This window comes from Anser anser (genome assembly GCF_964211835.1).
Source record: "Anser anser genome assembly, chromosome: 2".
Lineage (NCBI taxonomy): Eukaryota > Metazoa > Chordata > Aves > Anseriformes > Anatidae > Anser > Anser anser.
Genome location: NC_139721.1, coordinates 91,473,754 through 91,501,191, shown reverse-complemented (window position 1 = coordinate 91,501,191; position 27,438 = coordinate 91,473,754). Strand labels below are relative to the sequence as shown.

The window sequence follows — 27,438 nt, the reverse complement described above, 5'->3', positions numbered from 1 at the left end:
AGCTTAACCTTGTTGACTTCAGTGCACCTTGGAGCAAGCTGCTTGCTAGCAGCTGCAGTCACAATGTGTATGAATATACTCCCTCGCTGCATTGGGAGGGTGTGTGGGAAAATTGATGAGGTTATGCTTCCAACTCCTACATCCACCTACGAGACAATTAAGCTCCTCCTGGGCAGTAGAATGAAGTACTCAAAGCAGTGCCTTCTTACAAACACATGCACCGTGACATGATGTTAAAAGTCACTGTGGAGTTAAAGGAGTTAAAGTGCATTTGCTATTTAGGTATTTTCTTAAGAAGATATTTGTGGCAATTATGAAAGGCTAGCACAGCTTTCTAAATATACTCAAAAACAATCATTCATAACACTAAAGAAAGAAGCATCTTTTTCCTTCATGATCAGGAATATTTATTAATTTGTTTCTTTGCCCCATAGTGAGGTGGTTCTCATTTTCTCTGTATCAGGTTCTTTGCAGCACCAGACAGGCATTTTAAGCCTAGGAACACAGTTAGTACATCGTGTATGGTCAAAGCCAGCTTTTAAAATGCTGCTCACACCTAGGGAGGATCTCCAGGTCTCTCCCTTACAGAGCATCTTCTCCCTTCAGACCTGTGGTGGTGGAGTGCAGTGCACCCTGCAGGCATGAGAAGCCATACGTGCGGTCTACCGTGCAAGCCTGGCTCTCCCACTGTGGTTGAGCCGCATGTGCTGTTCTTTGTGTCTGCCATTTTCCAGCCTTTCCCTAGCAGTCCAGGCACACAGTGACTCCAGAAGACCATACGCAAAGCAAATTAAAATGATGGGTCTTGGATTGTGCGCTGTTGGGTCTCAGTTCAGCTTCAGAAGTTCATTGTTAGTCTTTTGGTGCGATATCAGCTCCCTCAGCAGCTCAGACAACAGCAGCAGATGGGCCTTAGAGTTATGCTCCTGAGCATGCCTGCCCCTCCTTGCTTTTCCTGCCTGTCTGTGTGCTCATATTTTGTGTTGTAAAATCACACAGCATGTACCCCAACACCACCCCCAACAGCAACAACAGCAAAACACTGGGACTAGCAGAAAAGGCATCTGTGGGACTGAAAGATACCTCAGAATCCCAGGATCCTGCTTTCCACAGTCCCAGGTTGCATTCCCTAGTTAAGCACCATCAATATCAATACTTAATGGTATTCTCTAAGCTCAGGCAGTGAAGAAAATAGGGTTGTTATCTATCAAAGCACATTTTAGTTTTTGACAAGTAAAAAGCAGCATGGGGAATGCAGTAAGTCTGAAATGAAAGCCTAAAAGAAAACTCATATAACATCTGGTGTCATTTATCCCCTGTTGGCCTTTCATAGTGTGATATGATGAGCTTGTTCCGATTTAAGATCAGATGATGTGGTTTGAAAGAGGGGAGTGGGGGATGCAGCCAGTCTGGCAGCAAATTGGGATACAAAATCTGCTCAAATAATTGGAAACACGACAGATTTTCCTTAACTGATGCCAGTGGCATCTTAGTTTATCCATCTCTCTCAGCTGAATTTGTTAAGTGCATTATCTTATTGGTTTTAAAGTTTTCATCTCACTTATTTGCAGGGGAAAATGTGAGCAAATCAGTCATGATGGATTGCCTAATTTTCTGGGCTGAATAAACTGGTTTTATAAGACTGTTGATTCCTGGGTTATTAGTTAATAGAAACATTTATCAATTTCTTGATAGAGAAGGGAAAAAAAAAACTTTAACCAATGATTGCATTTTAAAACTTTCATTAATGTTTCCACATAATGGTTAGTGTTGGACATGAATATGATAATCATAGATTTAGGGTTGGCTTGAAGCAGAATTTTTTTGTCCTTCCTCCCTTCTCTCTCTCTCTTTTTTTTTTTTTTTTTCCTAGAGAAATGTAAAAAACTATAGTCAAAAGGATGTCATTAGCCTGGTAATTATTTTGAGTGTTCTTTGATCAAGAAAAGGGGAGAGGAAGAGAAAGATAATTTCCTAGATGGCAAATGTTGTTCCTGTTTCTATTACCAATTTCCTTCACAAAAATGGGGCCTGATTCTGTGCATTTGAACCCTAGTGACTTAGCAGTCTCTGTCTCCTTGGTGTACTCAAACGGCAGTCAGGGATCAACTTTGGCTTCCATGTGACTTAAGGACATGCCTGAAGTTACCAGTTACCTATGGTTCCTTCAGTCCTTTAGGGTTCCTTAATCCTTAAAACAAACAAACAAACAAACAAACAAAAAAACTGCTTGTGTGGTTCACACACAACAGTGGAACCTCTGAAAATGTTGGTTTGTTGATAAAAATCCAAGTGACATAATCTATGAGGTGACCCTGTTAAAAAATAATAATAATAATACTGAAACAAACAACAACAACAGAAAAAAACCAAACACCTACACCCCAAAACTCAAATATTTTGCCTCTTAAAGACAAGGGTTCTCTTTTCAGTTTCAAAGTGTCAGGTCTGAGTCTTATCATGATTCATTTTAAAAATAAGGTCTCCAAGCAGACAAAATGATATTGTAAAGGGAAGGGGGATGTGGCACTATTCACTGCCCTGTATGATGCACGCAGGGAAGAAAAAGGTCCTCTTCCCCTCATCCAGGGTGTATCTGTTCCCGTTATCAAGATGTTATAAAGCCCTTTGTGTAAAGGGTTTTAATGTAACTAAGGATCCTAGCACATTGATCAAACCAAAGTATCTTCAGCCTTAAAAAAGATATCAAGTTCAGAGCAGGAATGCATCATGTGTGAGCTGGTGAAAAATGAACTCATGATCTAGATGAGATGTAGTATGTCCATTAATTGTTTTAACAGCTCTATTTCAGACTCCATCTCCTTTTTAACATCTATGATACCTGTGTCTTGGTTCCAGAAGTGCAAAAGACACTTCCTTCAGAATAAGAAAGAAGGGAGTTAAAAAACTTTTATGCAAGTAGACTTTGCTGTGAAATGTTATCTTTTGTTAGTTCAAAGGTTTCTGAAGATATAAATTCTTCACAACTGCCCTGAGGTACTGAGAATGTAAATTGAATACTTTACAATTTGTAGACTGTTCCTGCAGTAATGTGTATCTCCTCTGTGAGTGAGTGTTTGGGGATTTTTCAATTACTGTAGTCTGAAAACTCCCTGAGATTCTTTAGGGTAGAAAAAGGCTTCCTTCTCCAAGTTGAGTCACTGATGTTCAAATTAGCTGCCAAAAGCATTATAATGATCTGTGTTCCAGATTTTGCTAAACAGGGGAAAAAAATGGCCCATTTCACCAGGGGAAAGAAAAAAAAAATCCCCCACTGTAAGTGTTCAAGGGTGGTTAGGCATCTTGCCAGGGTCAAGAGTGAGATGAATTATTGACAAGACGTGCACCTTTTTCAATAGGTCAAGGTCATTATTAAGGGATTCAAGGGAACTTCTTTACATTTCCAGGGCTGTAGCATATGTGTGGCCTCCAGGCTCACAGCGTTTAATAGCTTTTGTGAAACCATAAATTAAATGATAAATTGATTGAATATGTCTTTAAACTTAGTACATTTCAAAATCATGTACAGGACTTTCATGTTTTTATATACTGTGATCAAATGTATTTTACAGAGCATAGTGCAAATGGTCAGAAATACCCACATAGTACCAGCTGATTATGATTTAGCAGTGTTTACTGTAGACTACTCCCGCTACAGTTTATTGCTGCTAAGGTCAATAACTAATACAATTTAACAGCTATTGCATTTCTAATAAGTAAAACATCCTAGCGTATTTCTAAATGTGATGTGCACTGAAAATAGTGTGGTTAAAACCACCCAGATACTAAGGGCAAGGGAACTCCATAATATTAAGTAACTCCTTAGGACATCAGCAGTGCCTTCTGTGACAGCTAGTGGAGATGACCATCTTGCACCACCCGATTGCCCAGTGTTGAGCTGCTTTCTGGTGTAAGAGTGGGTGTCTGGGGTGTCTGTCCAGGCTGGATAATCTGCAGGATCTTCCCTTCACCAGTGTATCAGTCATCTGTCTCCAGATGCAGCGCTAACAGAATTAATTCCCAGATGAGTGGATGTGATTTGCTTGCCACGATTTGGGTTGCTTCCAGCATGCTGTTTTGGTATTGCAACTGGTCCCTTTGAGCCACTGCTGACTTCCAAAACAGGGAATGTTTTCTGAAATAAAAGGCAGCAGATGGAAATGTGATGAGAGGATGGTTGTGCTACAGGTAACTTGTGGAATTCATTGCTGCAGGGTAACATATTGTGAGAGCTGGGAAGTTAGAAATGAATGAGAAACTCAGTGGTACTGGAAGACTGCTTCATTCTGCTGGTACCCTGGGGTACGTTCAGCCTGTCTGCTATCCTGACGTTGTTTGAAGCATAGCATTGTAGAAACAAGTATTTATCTCCAAAACAGTCTTTTTTCTAGCCCCTGAGAAAGTTGCTCTCTGGCAAACCTTGTTTTTATTCAGATCCTGCCTATCACAATCACTGTAGTGTCCTCAGAAGAGGAGATCTACTGAACAAGAGACCTACCAAAGATTCACCCTATTTCATTACAAACTAACACCAACACCAGTTTGCACCATCACTTGCACCACCACAAAGTCACCTTCGTGTGACTTCCTAGGGCATCCCAGAGACATTGTAGGCCATTTAAATTAAGCAAACCATGTTTGCTTTTCAAAAACAGTACACAGCCTCACCTTCTCGCCAGCTTCTGAAAGACTATAATTGTAAATGAGAATTGCGTCTTTACAGTGGGTAAATTCAGTTCACTGTTACCAGTAAACTTTGTCGCCCAATATGTGCTTCTCCTCTCCCTAACCCCAGTTCTGCAGGCAGCCCCTTTCTGCCCCGTTAGTGGGCCAGTGTGTTTTTGGCAATGCCAGAACTGACACCCACCCTTCTCAGCAGCTCTGCCAAGGGTCAGAAGGCACACAGTGCACACTTCTCAGCCCATCTGCACAATGCCTGGTTTTCAAGCTTGTGGTCCAGCAGGGTGGAGATTTGTCAGCACAGGAATTCTTCATGTGATGCAATGAATGCATAATTAAAGGAGATTTTAATTTTAAGTATCAGAAACATAACTTTGACCACCACGGCAGGGCTAAGGCATAACAGAAGCCTTTTGATGACTTAAAAAAAAAAGTCACAATTTATGAGCTTTCCCTAACTGATCACTTCTTAAACTCCTTGGATAATTCTCCATCAATAACATGGGTTTAAAGCAGGGAAATAAGGATGCTGACAATTAGGTTGTATGCTACAGGTGAATCCTGTGAGACTTAGGAAATATGGTGTCAAGAGCAGCTGGGTGAAGGCACTGCAGGCACAGCAATAATTTCTACAGGGGGTTCTCTGCAACCCAACTTTTTAACCTCAGCTCTTTGACTTTTCTCTAGCACTGTTTATTTGCACAAATTACCCTGGATACATGGAGCGACTGGGACAGATTATGCAGTTTGATGTGTTTATTTCTTGACAAGCTGTTTTTGGGTCCTGTTAACATCTACCAGCCGGGCTGTGGAAGCGCCAACTTTCTCCATCTCCTGAGCATGCCACTGTTTTTCCCGACTGGTCCCTCACCTGTGAGGAGGACATAAGTTGTCATTGGGCCTGTTTCCTGGCAACCATCCCATTTCTCAGCTCTTTCAGCTCCAGCTGAAAGCCCTGTCGAGTTGCCCTGAACATTTTCAGTGCATCAAACAGACACAGGCTAGAGTTAATCTTGTTAGCACAATGAGGCAGTTTTCAAACATCGCAGCAAATCAAATCATCCCTAAGGACCAGGAAGGAGGAGAGGGTGGAGGATAACCATCCAAGGTAGCATTAACACAGAGGGAGCCTGGGTGCTGCCAGAGAGCTCCTTGGCCAGGCACTACCAGGTCCCCAGTGCCACCTCCCTCTCTGCCCGTCCCCGCATGTGTGTCATGCTCTGTGCGAAGGCAGCAGTGGGCAGTGAGAGCGAGGGAGCTCATCTATCTGCAAGGAAAGAAGCAGCTTTGATGGTTCCCCAGTGGATGTAATTGTGCTCATTACTGCCCATTTACATTTCATCACTCGATTATTGCAAATGCCTCATTACTGTTGATAAGGGTTTGCTGTTGAACCACTTGCTAACTATTCATTCTTGAGCTTTGCTGTCATCAAGCAGACCCATGCAGAGCTGGGAGAGAGGGGGGAGCATGGGTTAGGCATGGCGGGGAGGAGAGACAGGAGGTGAGAAAGGTCTTCTATTGGATTTGATTAAAGGCTGTGATTTAAATCGATATTTAATAAAGTGGCTGCTGCCACATAATGTGTGCAATTCCCCATGCAGGCAGAATCATGAATCCGAGGTCCTTGCCGCCTGCTACATAACTCAATTGCGTTTTGTGCACTGGTCTGGCACCTGTGTCCCTGAGCACAGTGCCTCCGAGGTAATGGGTTTATGAGCCGATGAACAGAGCTGATAGGTTCTAAATGGATTAACTAGGTGTCTGCAGCCTAGTGATGAATACATCAGGAAAAAAAAAAAAAAAGAGAGAGAGAGCAAGAGAGAGAGGGGAAAAAAATACGTCTGCATAAGCAGAGAGTGATAGAACATGTTGGCAGACACTCTGGCTACTGTGAGCCCCACAGGGTGAAATACTGCTCAGCTCCCGTTAGTCAAGTGCCCTCCAAATTACGGGTGCAGATATCAGGCAGTGCAGCTTTACAAGCCTGCAGGTGCCAGGTAGCATCACCCTGCTGCTCTGACAGCTGCTGCAAAAGGCTAAAGCAGGGCACGGCTCATCTCACAGCCATGGCTGGCTTGCAAGTTTGTTGAAGGCATTGCACATCTCTTCAGCTTGTGGGCCTGTCTTCCATGGCAGCTGAAACGCATGCTCAGGCCAACCTGTGTGTATATTTATATTGCTGGAAATAGATTATTGTTGCTATAACTGTGGTCTTGCAGTGGTTCCTCAAGCAGGGTTGGATTTCTGCAGTGCTGATCCCTGTGCACAGACATCCACTGTAGGGCACTTCCTGCCCTTAAGTGCTTTTTAAATGAATAAACCACAAGAGTGACAAAAGAAGTATTAACATCTTCCCAGTTAGGGGATAGGAACAGACAGATTAAATAATTTGCCCAAGATTCCATAGGAGAGCTGGAAATTGAACCAAAATCTCTTAAACTCAAGTCTAATACCCTAACTGTGAAGTCATCCTTCCTCCTGTGGAAAGGGCCATGAAGTCTCATCATCCGTGACTGATGTACAGAATATGTGGTAAGTGGAAAATGAAATCAGATAGACTTTAATGCTGACCTCTGTTTACTACTATTAAGCTACCAACAGTACAGTAGTAGGTTGGAGAATTTAGTGGAGTCTTACGTCTTGCCTACAGTGTTTCATATCGGATAACAAGATACGTGTTTTCCAAGTGCCATAATGTGCCATAGCACTACACAAAAAATATAAGTCATGCTATTATATGCAGACATTAAATAGGGATCATCTACTGTCACAGTTACACAGGAGTTAACTAGACTGGATTGAAGTAGGCAGCTGTTCTGTAGAATATGTTGACTCTTGACCAAAAATTGAAAACTGAACATTTTTTTCAAAAAATACTTCCACAGTGCTCATGGGAGTTACATTTTGGATCTTTATTCCACCATTGTTATTGCTGTGTGATGCTCCCTAAAAAGATTACCTAGTTTTCATAGTTTTCATCTCTTACTGAGCTGCTGCAATGAATTGCAGAATCCATTCATTTCCAGTGGGAACTGGAGTCTGAAATATCAGTATCCCAGATATTTCCAAATTGAAATTCTTAGTTTTAAAACAAACAAACAAAAACACAGACAGGCTCCTTTTGTGAGAAACATCAGATTTTCATTTTTATTGAAAAACTGAGTCCTTTTTAGCCTTACATATGTGTAACACAGAAGAGGGTAGGCATACCATTTAGCTATGCAAGATGTCGTTGCATATAAACCACAGTTTAAAACCATTGTCTGTTCATCTTAAGCCATGATTTCAAGAGTCTGCTCAATCTAGATGCCTTCAGGAGAGCAGATTCTCTGAGGATGCTGAACACCACCTGTTTATTTCTGGTATTGCCCAGCACTCACTGCTTGCTTTTGAAATTCTTGTCCTAAATTTTACTAAGTCTATTTCTAATCAGTGATATGAATTACTTTTTTCTACAACACAACATCTACAATGAAATTGCTTGCATTTAGAGTGGCTGAAATCACTCAGTATTATTCAGACCGTCTGTGTGAACTATAATGCCATTCTGCCTTTAGTAAACTGCATTCACAAGTACTAAGAAAAGAAGCAGGTTTTTCTGTAAGGGTGCATTTTGGGAAAGGAAAAGAAAGTTATGTGCATGAAGGCAAAAATATCCACCAGTGGTTGATCAAAAAATGGTTAGCTGTGCACAATATAATGCAAACAAGCCCCTTTCCTCCAATCATAATACTTATCTGACACACTGAATTTCCAGGGAATTACCTTCTCATTCTAAGTTCACCATGTGTAATTCAGTCAGTTGATCTCAGCCATACAGGCACCTTAAGACCTGGGACACAAACATTAATGAGTTCAGAAGTCTCTAAATGATGTCTGTGACTATTAATGACACAGTAGGTGCCATGGTTATATTTAATTTCATAGAAGGTTGCCTTAAATGGACAGCCATTAATTGCATCTTATTATGTCTGTATCTGTTATGAGTTTCTTCACATTGGTTAGTTCATTGCTATGAAAGCAGATTAAACTATAGAATTTCCAATTACTGTTTGGGGATTTTTCCCCCTGAAAGGAAAGTTGAGACAAAAAAGGGTGAACTATCCACTGGAAACAAAAGTTTGACCCATCAAAATGAAAAAGTACTTTTATATTGGAAATACCAGTGTGACAAACATGCAAGACATGGTAATGGACTCAACATGGAGGGATGTGGTGTGTCATGGCTCATAAACTGGCTGGGGAGCAAAGGCCTCAACATGAAAGTCTGAGGTTAACCTACAGTTTACAGTTCTCATCAGGTAAAGAGGTAATTTTGAAAGAAAGAGAGGCTTTGACTGGCCTCAAGGCCACCTTTTATTGAGACTTTCCCCAGGGAAAATGTCGTGAAAATTGATCATTTTTAATGGAAATTTTAAATTCTTGAAAATTCTGTTTGTTTTGCTTAAAATTCTACTTTCCTATTTGCTGTTATTCTCCTTCTTACTGATGAAGTTTCCTGCTTAATAATTATTCTCTTGAGATGTAATTTAATTCTGTAGATAGGTCACATGTACCAGCCTTAAAAAATGACCACTGCCAATGCTTAGGACATCAGTTCCTTAGTGGAAACTTCAGTACAGATAGAGTTGGAAAGATGGACACACTCAGGTCTGTGTACTCAGTGTGAGAAGAAAGTGTAGCTACTCCTGCTCAGCTAATTGGGAGAAACTGAAGTAAAACCTTAGAAACAAAATGAATCTTTTTGTTTCCTGACGCAATGTTGAAAATGTACAGAAATGCATTCTTAGTATTTTCATATTAGAATGATTAATTTAATTAAAACATCAGTGAAATATTCTTGTCCTGCCCCTTTGCCCCTTAAGAATAAAATTACCCTTCAGAATAAAAATACTTTTATGGAGGAAGAATAGTTGCCTCCTGGCATCAAAACATGGGCTCTGTGCACTCATCTGTTCAATGGAAATTAAAGAGCCTTGAGTTACACTTAGAGACTCAGAATTAGAGTGAGATGACCTTGAGAAACTCTCTGACAAGCCAACTCTGATGCTTTTGTTATGGTTTGTGATCCCTGATCACACCTCATCGTGCCTCCTGAAGGGCTTAATCTTTGTCCTCTGGAAAGTGCAGTCAGAAATAATTTCTTTGGGCACACCAGGTGGTAACGTACCATAGGGTGCACTTTGATTCTTCTTATTAAAGGTTCCTTTCCTTCTGTTTGCTGCTCTCTTTGGAGAGGGAGTTTTCCTTGGTCATCCTTGTATCATGATCACACCAGCTCAAGCTTACAAAGTTCTCTCAGATGTCTTAGCCAGCACTAGTTTCCTTTTGCTCTCCCATTCCTGCCAGGAGCATTCAAGACATGTCCTGTCTGGTCTCACCCCATGAAAAATGAGGGGCACATGTATATATATATGTGCACTGAGGAGTGGTTCACAAGCATTTCCTCTTTAGAAAAATTTTGCAACACTGAGATAAGAAAAATTGCAATAAAATGGTTTAAGGGGTACAACTGCCTGTAAAATGGTTTAGGGTGCTGAGCTCTCACAGTCCTTATTGCAGGAAGAACAGTTCTCTGATTCTTGGCCACATGGTCAAATCATAGGAAAGATTTAGTCATACCTCAGCTGAGAAATATTTTGCAGATGCAGCTCAATGAAGGCATCTGGATCAAGGAAGATAATTAAACCAGGACAGAAACAAAGACAAACTCCTTTCATAACCTAAAGAAGATTTGACCAATTGAGTTCTTTTGTTTGCATCAGCTAAATATTCATGCGCAGAAATCCAATGGTTAGAATAAACATTTTGTGCCTACTTGGTAATATTCACAAAATGCATTTACTTGTTTAGATTTTTCCAAATCTGCATACCTAAACTTCAAGCATATGTGCAATCAGCTTCAAATTTTCCAAACAAAAATAGATCAAGAAAGGGGGGCATCTGCTCCTGAGTTAATCAAACCACCCAGGGAGATTGTCCGTAAACACTGCAACTACCAGGTCCTCATGCTGCTTCTTATTCCTTACATGTCACACTGTGTAATGGTTTTTAACTGAAAGCAGATCATTGGAGATAGTTAAAAAGTATTTTCCAACCCTGGTTGGTACAGCAAACCCAGGTTTCGCTGTAGAGTCTCATACAGCTTAGTTTTCCAGCTAAGGCGGTTTGGACCAGACCAGAAGTCAATGTGAATGAGTTTAGCTCCTTTGAAATAACAGAAGTTATGCCTGATTACCGTAGGTGTGGTAGGAATGGCACTCATTTCCTTAGGATCAGTACAGCTGAGAATCTGGTTCAGAAGTAGTTTCTCCCCCTACAAAAAAAAAAATAAAAAATAAAAAAGTACATCTGCACAAGGGTGAGCCCCTTCCAGTCTCACTGTTTGATCATCTCTAGACTTCTGTGCCACCACAGGACATGGCTGGGCCTGTTGTGGTGGGACACTGTTTCATTTTTTTCCTTTGCTTCTCACTGTCCAACTTTACTTTCACTGGTGATAAACTAAATTAACTTTCCCCAATTTGAGTCTGTTATGCCCAAGAGGGTAACTGATAAACAATCTCTCTGTCTTTATCTTGACCCATATACGTTCTCCCCGTCCTGTTGAGAAGGGAGAGTGACAGAGCTGCTGGGTGAGGCCAAGGTCAGCTCACCAGAGGAGGAAAGTCCTGACAGAAGGCAACGAGAGGATTTTGTTAGCAAGCAGAGCTTTAGTATTTTTGAATAGCAGGGTGCAATCTGTAAGCATATAACATAGTTTATAATAAAATAACTGGAACAAACTATCCAGTGTGTGTGTGCAAACTATTGTGTTGTGCTGAACAGAATGCCATCTCTTCCTGGCATACCTGCATATCGGCTAATAAGAGTTATCTGCCATCTTGTTTAATGAGTGCTTGTGCATTGTGAAAAAAAGGGGACTTCCATCTTTGTGCTGTTAGTGTGTAAGTACATGTTCAATGTTATTTTCTACTTAGAACAGTATTCCATATGGGACTAATGGGAAATTGACATTAAGAAACATGCCAACAGAGATAAAGATAAGGAAGAAGGGTGATGCAAAGGCTAGCTGTTTTATCTATTACAATTTCATATTACCGACAGCGATTTGTTAATTTTTGGTGTTTTGCTCCTTGCTTGTCTCTCAGATGAGGATCTCTCATGGCCTCATATAATACATAACAGTCTTTCAGCTGCATATATATATATTTTTATTTTATTTTTTCCCATCGAGTGGTCTTTCTGGCAGACATGTTACCATGTTAAAACCAGCAGAGGGAAAGGAATAGTCCTACATTGGAAAAGACTTAGCATAAGCAGGATGGAAAGTGGTTGGGGTAGGGCTAATGTGCATTTCACGATTGTAAATGCTGTTGGATCTGCTAGTGTGGTGGTTTTAATTGGGTGGGCAGCCGAGTTCCACCATGGCCACTCTCTCACTCCCCCTCCTCAAAGGGGAAGGGAGAAAATACGACACAAAGGGCTCAAGGGTTGAGGTTAGGACAGGGAGATAGCTCAACAATTATCGTAACGGGCAAAACAGACTCAGAGTAAGGAGACAGTAAGATTTATTGCCTATTACTTACAAACTAGAGAAGTGAGAAACAAAGGAAAGAAACCAAAAACACCTTCCCCCCCATCCACCCTTTTCCACCTCCTCCCCCCGAGCAGTGCAAGGGAACGGGGGAACAGGGGCTGCAGTCAGTCTATAGCACTTTGTCTCTGCTGCTCCTTATCGGTTGCTCTCTGCCTCTGCTCCAGCTTGGGGTCGCTCCCACAGGATGCTGTCCTTCCCAAACTGATCCTGCAGGGGCTGCCCACAGGCAGCAGCTCGTCAAGAACCACTCCAGATATGGGTCCGTACCATGGGGTCCATCCTTCAGGAGCAAACTGCTCCAACCTGGGTCCCCCATGGGTGGCAGCTCCCCCCAGATCCCTTGCTCCTGCGTGGGCTCCTCTCCACGGGCTGCAGCTCCAGCCTGGGGCCTGCTCCTGCGGGGGCTCTCCATGGATCACAGCCTCCTCCAGGCCACATCCACTTGCTCCAACCGGGGGCTCCTCCACGGGCTGCAGTGTGGAACCCTGCTCCACCATGGTACTCTGTGGGTTGCAGGGGGACAGCCTGCTTCACCATCATCCTCACCACAGGCCGCAGGGGACTTCTGCTCTGGTGCCTGGAGCACCTCTCCCCCTCCTCCTTCTTCACTGACCTTGGCACCGGCAAGGCTGTTTCTCACTCCTCTCTCTCCCAGCTGCTGTGTAACAGCAGTGTTTTTTTTTTTTTTTTTTTTTTTTTTTCCCCCTTTCTTAAATATGCTCTCATAGAGGTGCAAACAACATTGCCTACTGGCTTGGCTCTGGCCAGCAGCAGGGCCCTGACCTAACATGGGTCAGCTTCTGGATTCTTCTCGCAGAAGCCACCCCGATTGGCCACCCCACTACTAAAACATTGCCATGTAAATCCACTACAGCTAATCAGAAGAAAGCTTGTGCCAGTAAGCAAACAGTGATGGGGGGCAAGAACTACCACCTGTGGAGGCAAGGAGTTGCTTCCCTTCCTTGTACCAAAGGTGGTGCCAGCCATGTTGCAGCAGCCTTGAAACTGTGCACAGGAGTATTGCGTCACTTCACAGATTCTTCTTCTACATGATTGGGATGGGCCATTTTGCACTTTTTAATATGTGGGCTGCAAGGGGAGTTTGTTACTAAACAAGGCATTTTAGAGTGGAACCATCAAGTCACTCCTACCTTGAGCTGCAATATGCTGTAACACACAGTGGAGGTAGCTATATGTGTTTGTTTTTTTTTTTCCTCTGTTAATGCCATGCCACCTCCTGACTGTGAGCAGAGCTTAAAGCAGTAGCTAAGATGTGTAGAGAAATTACTTCAGATTTATTTACAGAGACTTATTTGCGTTGAACTAGCGGTTTCCTATTGTGTCAGCAATTCTCTATTTCATTTATTCATTACCGTGACATCAGGCAAGAGTACAATCCTATTAGACCTGTACATTACATTTCACAGAATTGTAAGCCTTTTCTGGTTCATGGAATGAAAAGAAATATGAATTCTTAGTGCTGAAAATTCCTGATACAGCACTCGAGAATAAAAATACAGTCACTCTTGGAGCAGAAGTTTTATTATTCTTTCATTTTATTGTTGTTTTATAAACCTGTGTGTTCTATAATAACTTCTAAAATACATTTTACTGTTCTGGTCCACATATCCAGATGATAAGGAAGACCCTGAGACTATTGTCAGTGAGGAATTATCACTCCATTCTTTTCAGCTGGCTTTATATTTAACAAGGGGTTTCTTTGTTTTTAGTTTACCTTCTGTCATTTGTTCTGCAGTTAGACTATTGATACAAGATTCCAAAAATCATCTGTTAAGAATTTGAGTTTAAAATCAGAATATCACTCTATCAACAATTTATATCTTATCTGCAACACATACCAGTACAATAAGTTATATCTATGTCCTTCGAAAAGTTATTTCTTTTCCCCTTAGTATGCTATGTAAGAAAGGAAGGAAAAGAAAAAGAGTTCTGATGAGTATTAGTTTTTTATTTTATTTTTTTTTAATAAAATAAGTGTCTGCTCTAAATCTATACTTTGACATCTGAATGCAAAATTGTTTTACAGACATATGAATTGTCTGAGGCAAGTTCTCAGTTGTCACAGAGCTACATACTTCTATGAGAATGCAACAAGTTCCACCCATTAAAGATTTGGCCTGTTGTGTTTGTGTTAATAAAACTTTTACCTAAAAATACATTAATGTTAAATATTAGCAACAAGTCAATTTATTTTCTGTCATGCAGTTATCTAGTAACCTAGTTATCTAGTGATATTAAACTTACCAGCCTGAATATTTACATCTTTTTCTCAAGGGGTTTACTGTGACAAAATTATGTTTTGTACAGAATTGTTGAGTTGATTTGGTTGTCATTTTCTATTCCTTTATGAATGGATCATTATGCAAACTTAAATAAGTGAATATGTTTTCCCTATTATTCATTTTAATATTTTTCAAATGCTTAGACAGTTTGGAATTTCAGATCCCATATGGAATAAATAGTTATATCAACATGTAGATTATTTGCAAACTTGTCTGCTCTGAATCGTGTGCTAACATGATAATTGTTTCCATGTATTTGAATGGTTGGGATATTAAATGACTTTTGAAATCTTACCTGGTGACAAAGTTGAGGTTTGGGGAATTTTTGTCCTGTAAGAGCTAAACCAGGCTTATCAGATCTTAATGTGAAAGTCTAAGAAGACTCACAATTATTTGTTGGCTCTTCTTGAGGTAGCCAATATTTTTTGCTTTGGGCAACTATTCACATAAGGATTTACCTGTTTCTCTGCTTCTAATAGGGAGACTTTTATCCATCCTAACTCTCTAATGTGATGTATAAAGGTCTGGAGTAATGCTTTGAGTCCAGTTTCAGTGGATTTCCTTGGATGAAATTTCCCTGTGCAAGTGTAGATAGAGTCTAGAGGCAGCAGAAAGGAGGGCCAAGCAAAAAGTGGTTCCCCAGGGCAGAACCACTGACTTCTGAGGTGTCGAAAGCTCAGGCAATTCTGCAGCAGCCCAGTGAGACTTCCACAGCTGAGACAGGGTGAAGAGACTTGTCTAAAGCAAGGAAGGATTTTTGAGGCTCTTAAGCAATACACCAAGATCAGAAGGCCAGTTTTGACCGCTGTCTCCAGTGCGAGTTCAGAAAGACAGGGCAGAGTTTCCTGCTGGTTCTTCAGAGTTCAGACTGAGGTTGGAAAGTGCTTCACATCTCAGCACGTTTTAAAAAAGTGAGTCATGGTTGCATATGCACAGCATGAGATGGCCAAAAGATGCCAGACTCACCAAGACTGAGCGTTTGGTTTTTTCAGCTGCAGCTGTGTCAAGCTAGTCAAGGAGCTTGAGTCTCAAGGACTCAAAGTCTCTAACCATGTTTGAAAGGGTAAAATTCATAATCTATAATCTGTATTATAATCTGTAGAAAAACAGGCATACTTTTCCAACCCATGATATACGTATCATGGCATCCTCAATTCCTTGCATAATACTCTGCATAGCCACCTTATTTTTCATGCATAGGAATATCTTCTTGAAGGAAGATATACTTAATGGTAGGTGACATTGTCAGGTTTCAGTTTATTAAGAAATGTTTTTAAGACTACTTTCTGTCATCTACATTTTTTGATTTGAAGAGGTGTTTAACTATTTTGCATTGCAGTATTTTACCACAGATGTCCTGGGTATTAATGCAAGTTACTTTGACTGTATTGTGTGTGTCTGTGAATAAACCTATACCATTCATCTATGGTCTGTTTGAAAATGCAAGCCTATATCACAGCAGCATACTTTCCCTTCATAGTAGAGCATATGAGTATTTCCATCAGTATTTGATACCATACATAGACAGCAGCTCACAGAAATGAGACACCCTAATACAGCCTTTTGTGAAATGGATCCTTACTCTTTTTCTTTCATGATTTAGCATGATTAAGCACTTGTACTTTTGTTAGGAAAAGTACAGGACAAGTTCATTGACTTCTACTGATGGTGAATCAGGAAGATATAGTGAAAGTTATATCTAGCATAAATCCATTAATATTTAAAACGTGACATAAGCTTATGATTTAGTTGTTTTTTGTTTGTTTGTTTGTTTGCTGGAGAGAGAGTTGGAGACCAGATGCAAATCTGTGTTTGCCTGATCTGTCATCTACCTCTCTCCACCAAATGTTGGGCTTATTTTTTTGAAGGGGTAGTTTTTTGTTTGTTTATAAATATGCTTGTTGTAATTTAAATGCTAAACATCATTCATCTGGGAAAATACCTAAAGAAAAAAATGTGTTACTTTCCAAGGAAAACCTGGTATTTTCTAGAAAGTCAAATTTGTTAGTTAAATGCTGATGAACAGAGAAATATAATGCAAAGTGTAGGGGGCCCTTGGGAAGACTGAGATGGCTGTAGTCTATGATTTTAATACAATAACCGATGTAATATAATTTTAAAATGTTTTGCAGAATTTCATAGCTGAGAGAAAAAAGAAATCAGGTCTCAGGGAAGACAGAATGTATCTTGTGGTACTGCAAAGTGTAATAAATCCAATTAATATACATGAATGTTAGAAATTCTGTTAACAAGTATTTTGTTTCCATTGCTAAAGAAGGGATAGCAGATCAGTTTTCTGAGATTTATAAAATAAAAAGACTTCTTAATTTTTTTTTCAGTACAAAATAATCTGTTAGAAGAAAATCTAGAATTAAGAAATTTCCCAGACTTTCCTCTGATCCTTAGTATGTATTGGTCATCTGTAAAAGATCAGCTTTTACTAATAATTTTTTATGCAATAGCACTTGAGATCCAGAAATAACGCAACAGTTCAGAAACCACTCTGTGGTGACAGCTGGCAAACACCTCCTTTCTTAGTGGCAGTTCCAGTGATACATATTGAAACATATGCTGGAAGATGAAACAAATACTGTGAGGACAGCTCAGAAAACTCCCAGTTTATAATTTATTTTCCAAGATGAATTCAATTTGTTTGCTACATCAAAAATCGCCAAAAAGAATAGCATGAAACATAAAAGAAGTGGCCAACAATTGCAGTTTGGAAACAGCATAATTCCCCTGTGTATTGCTCTGAAAATTGTTCTTTTGAGAAAACAGTGTTTTATCAGCAGTCTCTATGGCATCACTGTAAAGTTTCTGAGACAAATGATACAGAGTGACTGTAGTTCAAAAGAGAGAATAAATGAGGTTATTGTAACGATGAGGCAGCATCAAAAAGACCCAGAAGGTTAAAATGATCTGTTGTATAATCACAGATCAACTCATCCTAAACTACCTCTTATAAGGTAATGTCAGCATTCTTTTTTTTCTTTACAGCATATCAGCCTTCCTATTTGTCAAAAAAGCCATGTGGAAACTGTATAAATATTGACATGTTTAAAGAATTTTCCAAAACTATGTCACAAAGGAAGGTATATAGCTGATAATTGGAATAATTTCTGTGCTGCAGACAATGCATCTCTCACTTATTTGTCCTGTGGATCTGAACAAAGGACATCAAAGGATTTCCTATGCTTATCACCTTTGTCCAGAGATATTTCTTTTTAGGGCACTTTGGACTATCTTTCAAGATCTGCATTAAATGGTATTTAATTCTTAGATGTATTTTCCCTACTCTATTTATTTTAATCCAAAATAGATACATGCATATATATATAAAGTTAAATATTATTAGCATATATATATAAACTTAAATATTATTAATTATAAACTAGTCTTTGTAGATGCATTTCAAAGTTTAGAATTCCCAAATAAAATAATATTCCCAGCAGTATTTTCCTAGTTTAAAATTATTCATACGCATTCTCCAGAGTACTGGGAAAGCAGATAGCAGAAGCTTTTTATATACAGCATATAATTGATGAAATCAGGTTCCTGGCATCCAGATGAAGAGGTGTCCCATTTCTGCTAGACACACTTTTTGAAAACTTATGTGGTGTTCTTTGATTCACCGTGGGCTGAATAAAGCAATGGCTTGTGAAGAGTTGGGATAATTCTGTGGAGGGAAGAGACTGGTATTTCAGGAAAAGTGATTACTTGGTGTCCAGAGATCTTCTGGGAATGAAGCAACAGAGAATGTGTGTGGTCTGAGTTCAAGTGTCCCCATTGTTCCATATAGTTTGTCTCTCAACAAGGAACTAGTCTTTCTGCAAGCTCTGCCTTTTTAACAGAGCCAAGAATAGGGAAAGGTTTTAAGAATGCATCTCACTGATGCTCACATTTGCCCTCTTTGAATTTCATATATGTTTTAGCATTGTTTTTGAAATGTTACCCACTTATTCTTACTGCTTTTGCCCTCTGAGAGACAGGCAAACCAGGGGAGGGACAAGTGCTTGCTGGGGAAGTACTGGCACATCCAGATCTTTAAATCTGAGGAAAGTATAGACTACTGAGCGTGATTTGCATGGTACTGTAAATAATAACTGCTCATTCTACTTCTGAGGCAACAGACACTATTTATCTGTTGTTGAATTAGGCTATGTGTAGGTTATCTTAAGATGATATTGTTAAAATTTTAATCTTCTAACATTATTTGCTGCTTTGGAGACACAGTGGGCTGTGGGTAGAATTATTTAACACTTTTTGCCAGACAATTTGGAACCACAATGGCTAGTTGGCTTAAATAGTTGGGGTATTTGAGGAGGTTTATTTATTTATTTATTTAATTTTCTGGAAAATGTTTAAAATCCAAAGTTAATGCTATTTCATAAATATTTTCCTTTCCTGAACAGTACTCTTAGAGGCTAGGTTCAGTTTCAAACATTACTTCGGGCAGTTCTCATAAATAAACGTTGGGACATGGTGGATGGGCTGATTTTCTTGGAATTGTTTCCTTTTGGGGAGACTTAATTCTAAAATTTTAATTTGAATATTAGAACTTGTCACCCTAAGGTCCTTGGACACATACACGCCTTCCAGAAGCAAAGAGGATAGCACATCTTTGTGTTTAATAGTTCTAATAGAATTTTCTTCTAGATAACAATCTAATTGCTCTTTTAACCCCTTTATTCTCTCTGGATCCATTATTTCCTGTAGTGATAAGCTCCATAGTTTAATTAAATGAAAAAGTATTTCCTCCTGTTTGCTTTAAACTGGCTGTAATAATTTCATGTTCTTATGTATAGAGAACTAATGATAATCATTACCTATTCATTCTCTCTGTGCCATTGGCATTATGGTTTACTTTTCCGGTATCCTCATTTATTTCTTTCTGAAGCAGTGGAGTCCTAATCTGGTCTGACACAGAATGTCTACTACATTGCTGATTCACTGCATGCATTGTCCCTCTCTTTCTTGGAGAGAGAATGCCATGGTGAAATTCACTTACATGATCTTTGCATTGCCCTGGTCTGTGTTAACCTTGGAGTGGGGAGCAGAAGCATCCCATTTGATTTCAAGTGCTTTGATGCTACATAAGAATAAGGATAGTCCTGTATGTACTTTCTCCATACCTTTTAAGTTTTAATGCATTAGTGGAGTAAAATATTTGCGGTTTTCCAAAAAGAGTAGAGGTCTGATTCATACACGCCTGTCTGAACAGTGAGAGAGCAGCCACCTTCTGCAACCACAGCAGTTTTCCAGTCAGCTTCAAGGGAATCCTGACGATGAGCTAATTGTAATAATCTTGTCTGTGGAGAGTGTACGTAAGCAAGTGTAGGTTTATATTGCATATTTTATGCCAGATTCTGCTTAGTTTTAAGTGATGTCTGAGTAAAGGTGCATGAAAGGAGAGGGAGATCAGTATCAAGGAAGAGAGAAAACCTGGAGAAGTTTTCCCTGTACCATGTTTCCCTGTGCAGGGACTGGGCTAGAGGTCCATTTGGGTCAGGCTGCCTGCTGAAGTACCTAGGCTTTGGTGGTGCACCCCTGATGTCTTGTACCCTGTTAAGACTTTGTATTAAGCAGACTGAAAGAGTAGGCAAGAGCTGAGTGATGAGCGGTAGGCTTCAACAGCAAGAACCACACACAGAAAAAGAAAGAGAAATACGACCTGGCAAACACCAATTTCACTACCGGTACAACCTGCTTCAGAACAGAATTTATGCTTGTATTAAAGCAAAAAAAAAAAAAAAAATAATAATAATGGTGTCTTTTTTTTCATAGTTGCGTCTCTGAGTTAAACAGAAGGTAAAAATGCTTGGAACCTAAGAAAGCTTATTCAGTACTTCTTCTTAAGCAGGTGTTTTTAAGAACTGGATTCATAGTGATGTTATTTTCTCTTTGTACATTATTCAGGGTCATCATAGCTAATTGATATTACTAACTAGGTCCAACTGGTCAAGAATTCGTTGTATTCTCTGCTATGCACTTTAAGTGAAATAGAACCATCCATTCAAATATTTCTTTTGGAGAGTTAGATATTCTTTAAAATATAATACATGAATCATCATGTATTCAGGTCTTTTCTCGATCATTTTCTTTTGGGGAAGCAGAAGGAGGTGAAGAGAGAAAGAAGAGGGAAAAATAATCAGAAGTTGAAAGTCAGTTTTCATTTTAATTAGGGAGGTGAAACAAGAACTTTAATAAAATTAAATTCTTCTGTCTTAAGGTTTAGTTTTAATTCGGGGCAGGACATTTTGCCTTTTGTCTTGATCTAAAGCAGTGAAATGGACCTAGTTCAAATCTCCTTACTTGACCACACTGATCATTAGGCAGATAGAAAATTGTACCTTGCCTGAAACCTTTGCCTGACTGAAAAAGTAAAGGATTGATCCCATTGACTGAGACAACTGTCTGAGTTTTTCTAGAGTTGTGGTTATTTGTAGTTTTGCATTGCATTTAATTTCTCCAGGCCATGCAGCAGACTAGACAGAACACAAGTAGCTCTGCTGGAATGCCACTATCTAAGGAAAAACACTGTAGGTCTGCCCCCTTCTGGGCAAGAGGGCTCCAGAGCCTCCTGTGACAACAGGTTTTTTGGTTTCCCTCATATCCTGTCACAGCCAGCTGTGTAAGATTTGAGAGTCAGTGCACTGCTATTGAGTAATCATGGTTACCACCAACCAGACCCCGTGCATTCTGCCACCTCCTCCTGTTTGTTTTCCCTATTGTCTCAAACTGTGATACAGCCATTCTCAAATCTATTACAAAATCACAGAATTCAGGAACTGAAGTGATACAAGAGGTCATCAGCTGTTAAGCTTGCTGGGAAAAATAATCTCTGCCCTTCTCCCTTGCGTGCTCCTGTGCTATGTGGAGTGCTCATCAGCAAATGCTTTGGGATATGGCTAACACAAATCCCAATCTCTCTGTGTTGAGTGTCCTGCACTGTAAACCTGATCCTGAATACCATAATACAGCAATTGGCAGATGTCTTCTCAAAGGTAACATGCATTTCTACATTAATCCTGGATCAGGATCAGAACGAAGAAAAAAAAAATCCAGAGAAGGAAATCTCAATTTAAAGACAACATATGGCAATAGTCTGTCTAATTATGAGGTGCAGTTTCACTGGACTATACACAACAGCATCCTGAAATCCAAAATGAGCATTTGCTCAGAGCCAATTAAAATTACTCTTCCTTTCTGTTCCATGGGTAAATGAACATGAAAATATTTCACTGTGTTGTTATTTCAGATCTTTCATTCAGTTGCTTTACACATTTGGATTCTCAATTGCAGCCATCTAAATCCTCAGTAGTTTCCTAAATATAAGGGGATATTTATGAACATTTTTCCTGCCTGGGACCACCAGACACTGGTACCACCTGGACCCAGTTGCATTTGTGTGGCTCTGCAGTTGATTTAGGGCACGTCCCATGCTGTGAAATGACATGGTCAGCCTCCCCGGGTTTGCTCGGAGGCACATTGTTTGGGGCCTGATTGCCGGATTATCCCAGCGTCTGTGAGGGATGTTGGGCATTCCAAATCATGGTCTCACATCTTGTTATAATCTACCTTACTTCTGCATGTGTCGTCAACATTTGGCAGTTTTCTTCTCGCAGAGGCAGTGTTTGTGTATCAGACCTCTGACTTAGTCTGGAACTAAGAACATTCCCACCCCTCATTTTGCTTTTGTGAAGCTCAGCTTTCATGGTCGCTTTCCAGAAAGACAATTTGCATATTTCATCCATTGTTAGTAAACAGATTATAAGGCACTCGTTTGTGTGCTAAATCACAGCAAACTGTGCTTTGCGAATCTGATTCTCATCTTCCCTTCATTTTAACGTGGCTTATCTTTCCTTCATTTTAACGTGGCTTAACTCCATTGATTTCAGTGGAATTACTGCTGATTTATGCTGTGAAAGTGAGAGGAGAATCCAATGAGCAAATTTCCCTTTTGCACATGAGCATGCCAAAAGAAGTCCTGATTTACCACCGTGAATTTCATCCAATATTATGCTAACTTAACATCTTTTGAGTTACTTCACTGGTATGCTACTGCAGTGAATCAGGCCCAGGATCCATATAATTCCCTTTTGTATGTTTCTTTTTTCTCTCTCTCTTTTTTTTTTTCTTTTCTCTTTTTTCTTTTTTTTGCCCCCCCCCCCCCCCCCCCCCCCCCCACTTCTATGTATGTTTTCCTGCATTAAGACTGAACTTTACTGCCTGGTTTCCTGGTTTGCAGGTGTCTTGCATGTGATTCTACAAGAAAATCCATGTTTAAATCACAATGTCAGTTCAACAGCAAATGACTACTAGAAAGAATTCCAACACAACAAATCTTTCTGTTTCTGGTTATGTCATCTGTTAAGGTATCTCAGTGTGCGGTATAATTGCTGAACATTTTTGCTATAACACACGTTTGGTAATGACATTAAAATATTGTTCTGCCTATCCTTTTATCCTGAGAGGACAACATAATATATTTAAATAAGCGATAACTGCTTACCAGTGGACACTTGTATCCAGCCCTAACTGCACAAAATTTACTGTTCTCAGAAGTCTCCTCTGGTTCTTCTCTCTATATTTTTTGTGAATCCAGTCTGAAAATGAATATACCAATAAATTTAAAAATAAAATACAATAAAAATCAATCCAGCTTTTTAATATCTAAGTGAACTATACACACAAACTGATTGATGCCATACTGAAATCAATACATGATATTGGTAAGAATAACTGACAGATTCATGTGTTATGAATCTTCTGTAGAATGGAGAATTTTCTGTTAGTATGAACAAATGATACCATTTTAACTCATGCTGTTTGTACTTACTCTAGGCAACTTACAAAAATAATACCTAAAATGAAAATCTTTGCAATAATTGAAGTTTCTTAAGTTTAGTAGTGGTTTTTGCACACTTGGCAGATCAGCAGGATTTGGATCCATAGCTTAGGATTTCACAGAACTGCAGCTTCCAAGGTCCCTCTTACTTCCTGTAAAAAAGGACTAGCTGAAGAATACGATGTTAAATTGGATCTCATTAACTTGATCATTACAACAGAGACACTAATGATTAAGAGGAAATCTGGAAACATGGAAAGCTGAAGACCATGCTCACCATGCGGGGGGGGGGGGGGGGGGGTGCAGGGTGTAGAGAAAAACGGGGAGGGAGAGAGAGAAAGGAAATGCCTGGATCTTTTATAACTAGACTATGAAAGTATCAGTTCTGTAGAATGTCAATGTTAACATTATTTCAATGAAAAATAATTAAACTAGAGCAATTTTAAATCAACATTCTGCCTGAACACCACCTAGTGAGTAACTAAGGTCAGTATTGCACATTCTTAGTCAAGCTCCGCACACTAGAGCTATTGAAATATAATTTTCTTGTACCGCCCTGCAAGAACCACTACACCCGCCCCCCCCCCCCCGCCAATGTTTTGCAGGAGATGGCAATGTGAATACCTTTAAGTTTTGAATCTATAATTGCATATGCTAAGGAGGGAGAATAAAAATATATTTGAAATGTTAAATACTCTTAAACATTTCCTAATTTAATATGTCAACATTATTTTAAATACTGGATCACATTTTCAAAGGAGCAGTAATGTGGTTTGTTGAGTTACACCCAACTTTGTACATTAGTATTTTCTCTCTCATGCACTCATAAATGCATCTGAATTCAAACCGGCATACCATGTTTTTATAGAAATGTGGATGGAGTAATATCTGGCTCCCTAAAAGGCCTGTATAAATAGTATGTTTGGAAAAGGAGTGGAGGAACACAATTAAAATGAAGATCCGATTGTTCCTAAAGAAAATAAACACTGTGGTGAAATTGCAGTATCAGTTGCAAAGTGATGTTAACTGTATGTGTTCAATGCCAGAACAACAACTACAGAAAACGATAAGAAAGAGAAGTACAATTCAGCACCATTTGGAAAAGTCTAGGCTGTCTTATGGTTCATTCCTGGAAGGTGCAGGGCAATGCTGTTCAATTTTGTCTGCTCCAGGACAGCATCTGTCACATTATAGGACTGGGCCATCAGTGCATACAGAGGATAAGCAAGAAGCAGTCCAAGAGAAATGAAATTGGTCTAATGCCAGATTGCAATGATTGAAAAGATTGAGCTACAGTGCAAATACAAAATCAAATGCTAGGAACTGCTGTGGGACAACATGCAAAGCTGGAGGGTCAACTTACTCCCTCTTTACTAGAGGGAGTAATAGTACAGATATAGAGTAGGTTGTTAGTTTAACACGGTCACTTTCTGCTTGATATATTTACTAGCAGGAGTATCAAATTATATTGTCCCCTAAAGTGTTTGCTGTACTACCCCTTGTGTTCCCTCTGTTCCAAGGCCAGTCATAATCAATCAACGCGATGAACGCAAGCATCTTTTCTCACTGCATCGGAGGCTTTACTGAGTATTTTACAAAGGAGAACAAAGCACGTAACAAAATTCTGGGAAAAAAATTCCCTAACAATGCTGTCGTAGATTCAGAAACACTGGACAAGTACAAGAAATTTTCAAATTGTTTGTGAACACTATTTCTAGGAAGAAAAGATATGTCTGCAGGAAGTCCATGGTGTTAAAACCAGAGCCTTGTGATAGCTGTAAGAAGAGCTTTAGAAGGCTTTAAGAAGAACAGAATACACCACAAAACTCAAATATTTTTGTAACTTAAATCACTAGTTTATCTTAAACTGAAACAGAAGGAGCCAGTTCCATGTTGGAACAGAATGGGAAAAGGGTTTTTGTTGTGCCCATTATATGCTGTCTTTATCAGACCTGCAATAACATTGTGACGAAAGAGAAAGGGAGGGATAAAAAGCCTGGATTTTAGAACTAATAAAAGGACAAGACAGTAGGAATATTGGTGCTGGCCTTGCAACATGACTGAGGGAATTTTCTCCAGCACTCATGCTTAGACTATAAGAAAAGTAATAAAAAAATAAAAAATAAAATAAAATAAAGGAGAAACTGGGAAAAAAAAAAAAAAAAAGCTTGTGCAGAAAGGCATCTAGTTTGGGGATGCAGCAGGAATTATGTAAGGAACAGCTTCAGTTCTTATTGTTAGGAAGTAATATTGGTAATAATCTATGTGACTGCCTATTTCTGCCAACCCTGCCTTCTATTCAGGCTACAATACTGGCCAGTGCTTTAATGGCACAATCTGTCCCAAGATGGGCATTGATTCAAAACAACCAACTCAGAAATGAAACTCAGAATACATGGAAAGGGAAAAAGCAAAACAAAACTCCATGTGAAAGGAAAAAGATCCAAACAACTGATGGTCTTTCTGATCCCTGAATAGATGCCAGTTGTCCTGAGGCACTGAAGTAGCCAGAAAATAATTCCAAACTTTGAAAGGCGTCCATATCACCACTCAGTCAGATAAGGGGAAAAGAAACAGCATATATATATATATATATAAAAAAAAAAGGTTAAAAAATACCCCAGTTCCCTGTCAAAAACCTTTATAAAAATGCCACTTAAGATAAAATGGACCTCAGGATAGATTTCTCTTCTGTCTGCCAAAACCACATTTACCCACAAGCTCTGCTCAGCCCAAGTTTACCATCCCACAGCAATCCTCACGATCCAGGAGAGCTAACAACAACTAATGAAACTGCATTTTGGTAAACTGTGACAATGAGCACATGGGGCATACTCCACAGAGGAGTAAGTAGAGAGTTTGTAGTTGGCCACTTTGCATCTGTGTGCTTTTGGGGGAAAGAGGCATAATCATCCACATTTGCAAAAGGAGCAAACAAGCTTTCCAGATCAACTGGCTCCTTCATGACGAGAGCAGGACACGAGCCAGACACGTCACTCTCACTTTCTGCCTCTTTTATCTCTCGCCACAACTAGGGACTGCAGAGAGGAGATTGTTCTGGCTGGAAGCTGAGGGACACAGGTGGTACCAGCAGCTGCAAGCTCTTTAACTCTCGTTGGCTCCACTTATTAGAACATGCATTGTATGTTTAATACATTGCATTTCTTTGTGTGGGAACAAGGGTTGGAGGTTGGTGGTGCTGCACTACAGTGTCTTGTATTGGTGGGGAGGGAAGGGAAGGTGAAGGCTGCTCCTAGTTAGACATAATTAGAATCTGGGGCTCCTGAAGAGAATTTGGTAACCCTGCAAGAAAACCAGCTGTCCTTGATTACAGTGAGATATTAGTCACTCTAAGATAGCTCTGCCAGTTTGTATTTTGCAAACAGAAAATAATGCAGTGATATTTTCAGGGTGGAAATATGTGGGGATCAAGCTTTATGCATGGTGAAGTCCTGAAATGGGCTAATTTGTATGCTTATTTATTTTTAAATTGCTGGTCATAAAGAACAAAGGATTTCTGGAGGTCTGGGTCAGGCATCTTCTATTTGCATTTTACATGGAAACATCACCATGTTTTTGCTCTTGCTAAACTTACTGTGTGTCACAATGCTATTCAGCTATGATGCTTATGGGGAACTTATTTCCAGAAATGTGATTTGATTCAATAAATTACCATGTGCCCAGATAGCTAACTAAAATTTTATGAACAGCTATTGACACCTGTGGGAAATTTTTCCATGCTGCTTATCTCAGGTAAACTCTTAACTGGAAAATTCTATTTACCCTAAATGGTTTCTTTATTATTATCATTTTAAAAACTAGTGGGCCGTGATTTGTAACTCTTATTCAAGATAGATTTTAAAACAGGAATCATAGAATGGCTCAGGTCGGAAGGGACCTTAAATACCAACTAGTTCCACCCCCCTGACTTGGGTAGGGACACGACCCACTATATCAGGTTGCCCAAAGCCCTATCCAACCTGGCCTTGAACGCTTCTAGGGCT

At 39.7% G+C, this 27,438-nt stretch overlaps 1 long non-coding RNA gene across 2 annotated transcripts in view; it reads right to left on the bottom strand.

The window, feature by feature from the left end:
- Positions 1–7,851: 7,851 nt before the first annotated feature.
- LOC310895435 overlaps positions 7,852–27,438 on the bottom strand; it is a 156,244-nt gene continuing 136,657 nt past the window's right edge. For both annotated transcript variants that reach the window (XR_014580685.1, XR_014580686.1), the window contains 2 exons: positions 23,099–23,192; positions 7,852–10,999 (listed from right to left, as the gene is read on the bottom strand). This is a non-coding gene — a long non-coding RNA (uncharacterized lncRNA). The remainder of the gene's footprint in view (positions 11,000–23,098; positions 23,193–27,438) is intronic.